Below are 9,073 nucleotides of genomic sequence, written 5' to 3'. Positions count from 1 at the left end.
CACACACACACACACACACACACACACACACACACACACATTCCAGATGGACTGAGGCCAAAATGTGAGACAGAAAACTTGAAAATATTTAGCTGAAAATATAAGACAATATTTCCATAACCTTGGTGTAGGAAAAGATATCTTAGACAAGATAAGCCTTGAGGCTTGAAACACTTGGAGACCTTTGGAGATGGTAAACAAGTCCACAGCTGAGCTCGGAGCAGCACGAGAGGCAGGCTTCGTAGTGAGGGCCCAGGAATTATGAAGAGTTCCTACAAATGGACATGGAAATCATCTCTTACCACCAATAAAGCATGAGCAAAGAAACTAATGGAGAATGTGTGTGTGTGTGTGTGTGTGTGTGCATACATGTGTGCTGGTTCTAGGGGCTTGAACTCAGGGCCTGAGCTTCTTTTGCTCAAGGCTGGTGCTCTACCACTTGAGCTACAGCTCCACTTCAGGATTTTTGTTGATTAATTGGAGATAAGAGTCTCACAATCTTTCCTGCCCAGACTGGCTTGAACTCAGGATCCTCCAATTACAAGCCTGGGATTATAAGCATGAACCACCGGCATGGTTGTGCTGGTTATTTTATTTTTTTGTCGGTAGTGGGGCTTGAATGCTGGGCCTAGGCACTGTCCCTCAGCTCAAGGCCAGAGCTCTACTTACTGCTTGAGCCACAGGTCCACTTCCGGTTTTCTAGTGGTGTTTTGGAGATAAGCGTCTCACAGACTTTCCTGCCTGGGCTGGCTCTGAACTGTGATCCTCAGATCTCAGCCTCCTGAGCAGCTAGGATGACAGGCGTGAGCTCCTGGCACCCGGCTTGTACTGGTTATTTTTGATTTGGGGTTTGCTACCTGGTGCTTTTGTGGAGCATGATCCCCCTATGAGAATCTCATAGTGGAGATGATACGTCCCAGCCACCCCAGCTTTGTGGGAGGGTAGGATTGGGAGGATGGAAGGTGTAGGCCAGCTCTAGGAAGAAAAGTCCTTGGAATCCATTTGCATGGAAGAAACTGACATGTTTAGACTTGGCTCCCGTCCCCAGAAAACATCTTGAAGTTTCTCCACACACAAAGTAAGTTGCTGAAAGCCACAATCTAGCTATATTTTCAAGCATGCACATATATTTGCACACACACACACACACATACACACAGAATTTAAGAAGAGCAATACAACAGAACAATTTTCTCTCCCCATTTTCTTTCTCATAAAGCAACAGAAGAATCCAGATCCATCTTTCCTGTCATGGTATAATTCAAAAGAACAAAAATACATCAAGAAAGAGGCTGACAGTAAACCAATACAAGCTCAGCCGTTCCCTGCGAAGGCCTGCAGATCCTCAGCCCAGAAAGCACAGGCCGAGAGGAAATGCAAAGAGTAAACATATCCACCAGGGCTGTCCAGCCCTCCACACCTCCACGCTCCAGGGGGAGGGGCGCGGGAGCTCCTGACCCACAGACTCACAAGCCAGGAGAGAGCAAGGGACCTCGCAAGTGAGAGCAGAAAGTCATATTGAGAGAGGTGGGGAGCCCGGAGCGCCAGGCCAAAGAGAACTGGAGACAGGCCAGAAAAACAAAGATGAATGCTCCTCTTGATCCTAGTTGCAGGTGGTGTGTGTGTGTGTGTGTGTGTGTGTGTGTGTGTCTGTGTGTCTGTGTGTCTGTGTTTCAGTTCTGGGGTTTGAACTCAGGGCCTTGTGCTTCCTAGACAGGTCCTCAGACAGTGAAGCCATATCCTCCACCTGTTTTGGTTGTACTTACTTTTCAAATAGGTCTTGCTTCTTTTGTCCAAACTTGGCTGGACTGTGATCCTCCTATTTACACTCGTGCAAATCCCACCCCACCCACCCAAAATAAAAAGACGAGTTCTAAAATGACATGCCTACGTGAATTTTATACCTAGAAATTCAACTTCTGGATAGAAAGGCACATTTCCAGACACTGGTTTTGTACAAAGAGGATGGAGTCTGAACTTCTCTGAACACCTACTTCGGAGACCAGGAAATGGCTGTGATGGGTGAGGCCGGGCGGAGCAGAGCCGCCAGGGAGCCCGGCTGCAGTGTGGACGAACTGTAAGCAGCAGGGACGGAAGCCGGGGAGGGGCCTCAGCCGACCGCCTTTCCAGGTGGAGCTGTTCTTCTGTGGGTCCTGGCGTTTGAGCCCGGGCCTCTTCCCTGCCAAGCAGGTGCTCTGCCACTTGAGCTCTGCCCCAGCTTCCATGTGGAAATGTCCCGGGCACCTTGGCCCAGGGCTGGCCCATCTATGTGCTAGTGTTGGTGTCTGTCAGGTGGCAAAGCCCCAGTCCTGAGCCAGGTCCCAGGCAGGTGGGGTGAGCTGGAAGGTTCTGTGGGCTTGAAGACTGAGAACCCGAGTCCACGTACGATGTGGCCATCCTGTAAGGAACGAGAGTGACCAGTGTCATCTCCCGAGGAGGAAAATGTCCTGGCAATGAAAGTCCTTGATTCATAAGCAGGCTACCTTGATCGAAGGCCTGTTTGAAGACAATTTCACTCAAAGACACCATATCCTTTACCTTGCTAATAACCGTAGAAGGTTCTTTCTTTGACAAATATGGAAATGTTTGAAAGCCGCTGAGAGGAGTGTCGGATGTCCTGCGGGGAACTTCCTGGCTGTGCCCTAATGTCACTCAGAGGGACAAGGCTGGAGGGGCTGCTGAAGGCTTTGGAACGCAAAGAATCCAGGGTAAACCCAAGAGTGCCTGGGGAATGTGAAGCAGGGCGTGTGTGTGTGTGTGTGTGTGTGTGTGCCACGGCCGGATTGCATTCGGGGCCAGTCCACCTGGCTGCAGGGTGGTGACAGGGTCTATGATTGAGCTCAGCCAAGGTGGAGAAGGGACGGGAGGGGAGACGGGGGCAGGAGGCCACCTTGGACCCCCAGAGCCGTTGGTGTGTGTGTGTGTGTGTGTGTGTGTGAGATCTGAGTCAACCAGAGGGCATATTTGGTAGCGGGGTCATCTCGGGAATGGGGTCAGGGTGGCCTTGGCTTCCCAGGAGGGGTGGATGAGGTGATAGTGACCATGTCCTAGATTGAGAAACTGGCATTGAGGGGGGGGCGCCGGTGGCTCACGCCTGTCATCCTAGCGACAGGAGGCTGAGATCTGAGAATCACGGTTCAAAGCCAGCCCAGGCAGGCAGATCTGTGAGACTCTTATTTCCAGTTAACAACCAAAAACTGGAAGTGGAGCTGTCTGTGGTAGAGGTGCCAGCCTTGAGCAAAACAAGCTAAGTGCTGTGGGCCAGTTAGTACCAATGCAAGGGAAGGAAGGAAGGGGAAGGGAAGGAAGGAGAGAGGGGAAAGAAAGAACCAGAAGAAGAGGCAGCAAGGGAGCTCAAGCCTGGATGCCTCCTGCAGCCGCGCATGCACCGGCTGGGGCCTCCCACCAACACTGGGAAAGGACCATCCTGCTTCTACCTTTTTTGTTTTGCTGGTCCTGGGGCTTGAACTCAGGGCCTGAGCGCTGTCCCTGAGCTTCTCTGTGCTCAAAGCTAGCACTCTACCACTTGAGCCACAGTGCCACTTCCAGCCTTTTCTGTTTTTTTTTTATGGTACTGAGGACTCAAACCCGGGGCTTCATGCTTGCTAGGCGATCTCGCTACCCCTAGGCCACCTTCCCAGCCCCTCTACCCTGTCTCGACAGGCAAGGAAATGGATGATCTGAGAGTGTAAGTCTCTGCCCTGGTGACATCGGCTGGAGGAAGGCCAGCGGCGGGGACGCGGAAGCCTGTCCCTCGGCCCACACGCCTGCCAGACCTTGCACAGGTGTTTGAGAGGTAGCATGGCTGGTTCCACGGCAGGATTCACAGCCAGACAGCAGTCCTGTCTGGGGCCTGGCTGCTGACCTCACAGGTGGATGGAGACCCGGGCCCTGATGCTCAGCCAAGGCCCTAACTCAAGCCTGCACACGCTACAAGTTGAAGGAAGGCAGCTCCAACGTGGTACAGCCAAGGGTGTGCCCCTTGCAGACACAGCTGCCCTGAGGTAGGGCATGGGCCAGATTGACCTCTGACCCTGAAGGTCATGTGTAGCCTGTAAGGCTGCAAGGCCTTCCTGTCTTGCCTCTGCACAGAACAAGCTGTGGCCCTGCAAGCTGTGTGGGTTCAGTGCGCCCTCTGCTGGACATTTCCACAGACTGCACCTGATGCCAGGGCGTGGCTCAGGGTTTGTGGCAGGGCGGCATGGGGGGGGGGGGCATACCCGGAGAAAACACATGGCAAAGCCTGAGCAGAAGTAAGACAAGGGACAGAAAGGCCTCTTTCCCCCTTTCTTGTGGTACTGGGAATGGAACACTGGGTTTTGAGCATGCTAGGCAAGAGTCCTAGCACTGGGGCCACGCTGCCAGCTCTTGTGTTTATGGAGATAGGGTTTGAGAACACTTCCCCCAGGATGGCTTCAGGTTCCTGGTCTCCTGCTCCCACCTGCAAAGAAGCTGGGATTACAGTCATGCACCGGTGTGCCAGGCATAACTGGTTTTTCATCTTAAGTTTTCAAGCCCTGACACACCTGGCCTGAGCCAGGTGGAACTCAGATGAGCAAATGGAAGCTCTTAAGAATCAAGTCCCATGCTTAAGCCTGGTCACCCCAGGGCTATAGTGTCGTTGGGGGGGCAGAGCAGCCATCCTCCGCATACAGTGTGTGTGTCATTGACCCCCTCCCCGCCTCCCCCTCCCCCCAGTTTGCTCACAGGTAGGCTAACTGGGTTCTGTGCAAACAGATCTGAACACAGGGAGCGAAAGGCTGTGTCCAGCCATCCAGCCTGGCTGCTGACTCATTATTTGCGGCCTTGTGGCAGGTACAGGGTCTGGCATGTGTGCCCAGGGGGCTTCCCTCTCCTCCCCGGAAGGCCCCAAGTGACGCACCCGGTGGATGGTGGAGGAGGGCTCTAAAGGGTGTGCTCAAGCAACACCCACTAACCAGAGCATCCATTCTTGGCAGGGAAGGCGCCCGGCCCTGCCCACAATATTCATTGTGACACAAATCCATCTCAGCCCTGTGGGGTGCAGGCCCCGGGTGCCTCAGCTTTGTGAAGATCCTTTCCAAGAGCCCTCAGAGGGGGTTCCCTGGCAGGACATACCCCTCCTGTGGGGGGAGATGGGGAGAGAGGGCGGAGTAGAACTAGCCCCCACCGGGCACCTCCAATTCCATTGGCCTGGCCTCATGCCAGGGGTTTTCTGTTCTGCCACACAGCTGAGCATTCATTATTTACCCAGTTTCCTTGTCCAGAGCCAGGCAGCCAGGGAGTGGCAAGCCCAGGATTTGAACTCAGACATTTCCATTTCCAATAAACCCATGCTCTTACAGTGACTTGGACTTGGCCTGTGGGTCCACACTGACTCCCGGATCTTCTACACCAATGGGTCCCATCTCACTGGGCAGTAACCCTCAATGGTCAAGGCTCAAGGATTTCCTCCAGGGTCTACTTCTTCCTGCCTCAGTTTCCTCATCTGTAAAGCAAGGTAACGACCACAGTACCTACCTCAGGGGGCTCATGGAGGACTGGCTATTTGCACATATCCAATTCTCTGGATTTTCTGGACAGATGAGGGCTTCTAGGATCGGCTTGTGTGGGACCCTCAGCCCTGGCGGCAAGCCTGGGACTTTGGGAATGGTGCAGAAGGTTCTGATTTAGTGGGTCTCAGGTGGCGCAAATGCTGTCACTGGCTGTGGTCGCCCAGGTGCGGGTGATGATCAGGCCCCGGTGAGCAGCTCTGCAGCAGCGGTGGTGTCCTGGGCTCTGGGCTGGCAGGTGGGTGGCGGGGGCAGGCGTTTGGGAGGGGGGGAGGGGCCTGCACGCCGCACCGCGCCAAGAGGGATTTCATCCTCATCAGCAGATGGAGGCCAGCGGGCCCCAAGTCAGAGTTCCCCAATCCAATCGTGACGTCATCCCGGTGTGGCTGGAGGTCTGGCCTGTGGTCTGACGCCTGCTGGTGAAGGCTCCTGTGCTTTTCTTGTGTGTGTGAGTGAGTGTATGTGTCGGTCCTGGGGCTAGAACTCAGGGCATGGGTGCTGTCTCCTAAGCTTTTTCACTCAAGGCTGGCACGCTACCACTCAAGCCACAGCTCTACTTCGAACGTTTTTTCTGGCCTTGAACGGTGACCCTCAGGTCTCAGCTTCCCGAGTGGCTGGGATTATAGGCGTGAACCGATTGAGGCCCCCTTTCTAAACCACTCCACTCTCTCTCCCTAAGAGCAGGATTAACGTTGCTCTTTATACCACAGACAGATATGGTTCTGAGGGTCTCTGTGTCCATGTCTGAAGAGCCCTGGGAGGTTCAGTCTCTGGTGTCATCCTCACGCTGGAGGCCGCCATGGGGCTGGCCGGGAGGCATCCGGAAGTACCACCCTCCGTCCCAGCCTGACTTCCTCCTCCGCAACGTCTCCTTGTGGGGCTTGGCTGGCAGAGGTGGGGGGGGAGTGAGCCGACCCCCGCTGGCCGGGCGTCCTCACCTCTGCGTGTCAGGCCCTAGGGCTGAGCCCCAGCGTGCTGGCCATGTGGAAGTGCGCCCTCCGCCCTCAGACAGAAGATGCCCCCTGTGCCCCCGCCCGGCCCGTGCGGGTGACTGCCTTCCCTGTCCGGGCTCCCGAGGTGACTGGAGGTGGCTGCAGCTTGGAGGGTCCTTGCGCCAGAATCCAGAGCCACACGTGGCCCTGCTTGCTTGTTACCCTGGGGTGTGGCTGCCATGACGGCCGTGGACGGCCGTGGGGGACGGGGTCCCCCAGGGCACCCGTGGGGGGTGAGGAGCGAGGGTCGGAAGCCCCTTGGTCCCTTGTGGATCGGCCCGCCAGCATCTCCAGCGCGGTGTCTTGCGACAAGAGGCTGGCAGGGGAGGTGCCAGTGGAATCACCCCGCCAATACACAGCTCAGGGGGGGAGCCCCCGGGGAGCGGGTGGGAGTGGGTGGGAGTGGGTGGGTGGGGACGAGATAAAGTGAGGAAACACACGCGGCAGTCAGAGCTCTGTGTCCCTCCCCCGTCGCTGTGTCACCCACGCACGACCTGTGGCCGAGGGCCGTCCACTCACCTCCCCACGCCCGGTCTGGCCGCGCGGCCGGGCTCGGCAGGCCGTTCTTCCGCTGATTTTGCCGGGGTTCTCGGGGTTCTCGGGCCTCCTGCGCTGGAGGTGGAGGGTTCCCAAGCGCCGTGCTCACGCCCCAGCCTCTCTCCTCACACCTCCCCAGGGTGTGGCCTGCAGGCTTCCTGGCCGCAAGGCCACTGCAAGACCCGCCCAGGAGCGCAGCTCCTGCTCTGTCCACCGCCAGTGCGGACAAGAAAAGCGCAGGACTGGCAGACAAGACCACGAACGCCTGTGATTTGGGGGGCAGGGAGCAGCTGGGCTGTAAAATGGTTATGGTTTTCAGCTCCACCAAACGTGGGACACAGAATCACCAGATGAGGAGAGAGGTCATTCGTTTTTTTTCTTTTTGGTAAGTCATGGGGCTTGAACTCTGGGCCTGGGCGCTGTCCCTCAGCTCTTCAGCTCAAGGCAAGCGCTCCACCACTTGAGCCACAGCACCACTTCCAGTTTTCTAGTGATTTATTGGAGATAAGGGTCTCATGGACTTTCCTGCCTGGGCTGGCTTTGAACTGTGATCCTCAGATCCCAGCCTCCTGAGTAGTTAGGTGAGCCACCGGCACCCGGCAAGAGGTTATTCTTTAAAATGAAATACTTTTGCTCGGTGCTGGTGCTCATACCTGTGATCCTACCTCCTCATGAGGTTGGGATCTGAGAGTCGAGATTTGAAGCCAGCCTAGACACAAAATCCATGAGACTCTTATCTGCAGTTAACCAGTAAAAGACTGGAAGTGGCACTGTGGCTCAAGTGGTAGAGCGCTGGCCTTGAGCTGAAGAGCTGAGGGACAGCGCCCAGGCCCAGAGTGCAAGCCCCACAACTAAGAACAACACCAACAAAAAACCCAGAAATATAAACCTCATTTAAAAAACCCCAAGCCACTGTGCAGGGGTGGCACATGCCTGCAATCCTGGTAACTCATGAGGCTGAGATCTGAGGATTGTGCTTTGAAGCCAGCCCTTGAGAAAAAGCAGCTCAGGCACAGTACCTAAGCCCTGAGTTCAATCCTCAGGATGAGCACAAAAAAAAAAGAAAAAGAAAAAGAAAAACACAAATGAAACAACAACAACAAAAAAAACCCCACAATTCACTTGGCTAAGCATGGTGTTCTGTGAAGTGCCTGTAATCTCAGCTACTTGGGAGGCTGAGGCAGGAGGACGGAGAAGTAGAGGTCAGCCTGGGCTACACACGGAGCCAAGATGAATACATGAACAACAGCACTCAAATTTCGTGTTGGTTAGAAAAGAAACCTGGCTTTCACCGGCTTCTGACCAGCTGAGGAGCCTTACCCGGCCCAGCCAGCGGTTTTCCCACACTCCTTTGCCCCAAACCCCGATTTCCCGCCCTGAGCTATGAAGTGTGCGATGCAGCCGTCAGGCCTGTCCCGCCCGGAGCCGGGCCAGGCAGAGCTGTGGGTGGAATGCTGGAAGAATCCTGGCCCCCAAGCTCACCTGACGGGGGTCAGAGGATGGCCCACGTTCTCTGTGAGGTGGATGGCACCTGAGCCTCCAGCACGGTGTGTGTCTGGGGGGGAGGGGCCCCTTTTCTCACTGGGTTCTGCCTCCGCTCTCCTCGAGAGAACCACATCACCGCCTTGATGGGAGCTGCAGGGGTTGGTCTGATTTTAGAGGGAGCGCAGTCGGAGGACTCCTGCTGGAGAGTGGGCATGGGTACGGACGGCCCCAAGTGTGACCCAAGTCCCAGGGTCCTGCCAAGGGACATGGCACCGAGGGCACCCTGCCCCGCCGACCCACAGGGTTCCCTGTTGGAAGAAGTCCATGTCCACAGCAAGCACGCGTCCCCACAGGTGACAGGGCTCCACGCGGACCACGTGACCTCCTCAGAGCGGGAAACTGAAAACCACACCAGGAGAGCTGGAGCAAAGACCGAGAGCCACCCGCCTCCTTTTAGGGATGCAGGCCAGACCGCAGATGCCTAGACCTAACAGAATATTCCTGAAGCGCTCTGCTCCTTGCCGGCCT

The sequence above is a fragment of the Dipodomys ordii genome, unplaced genomic scaffold, assembly GCF_000151885.1.
Source record: "Dipodomys ordii isolate 6190 unplaced genomic scaffold, Dord_2.0 Scaffold18, whole genome shotgun sequence".
Lineage (NCBI taxonomy): Eukaryota > Metazoa > Chordata > Mammalia > Rodentia > Heteromyidae > Dipodomys > Dipodomys ordii.
The sequence above is the reverse complement of the archived record's forward strand: the minus strand, read 5'-3'. Positions refer to the sequence as shown.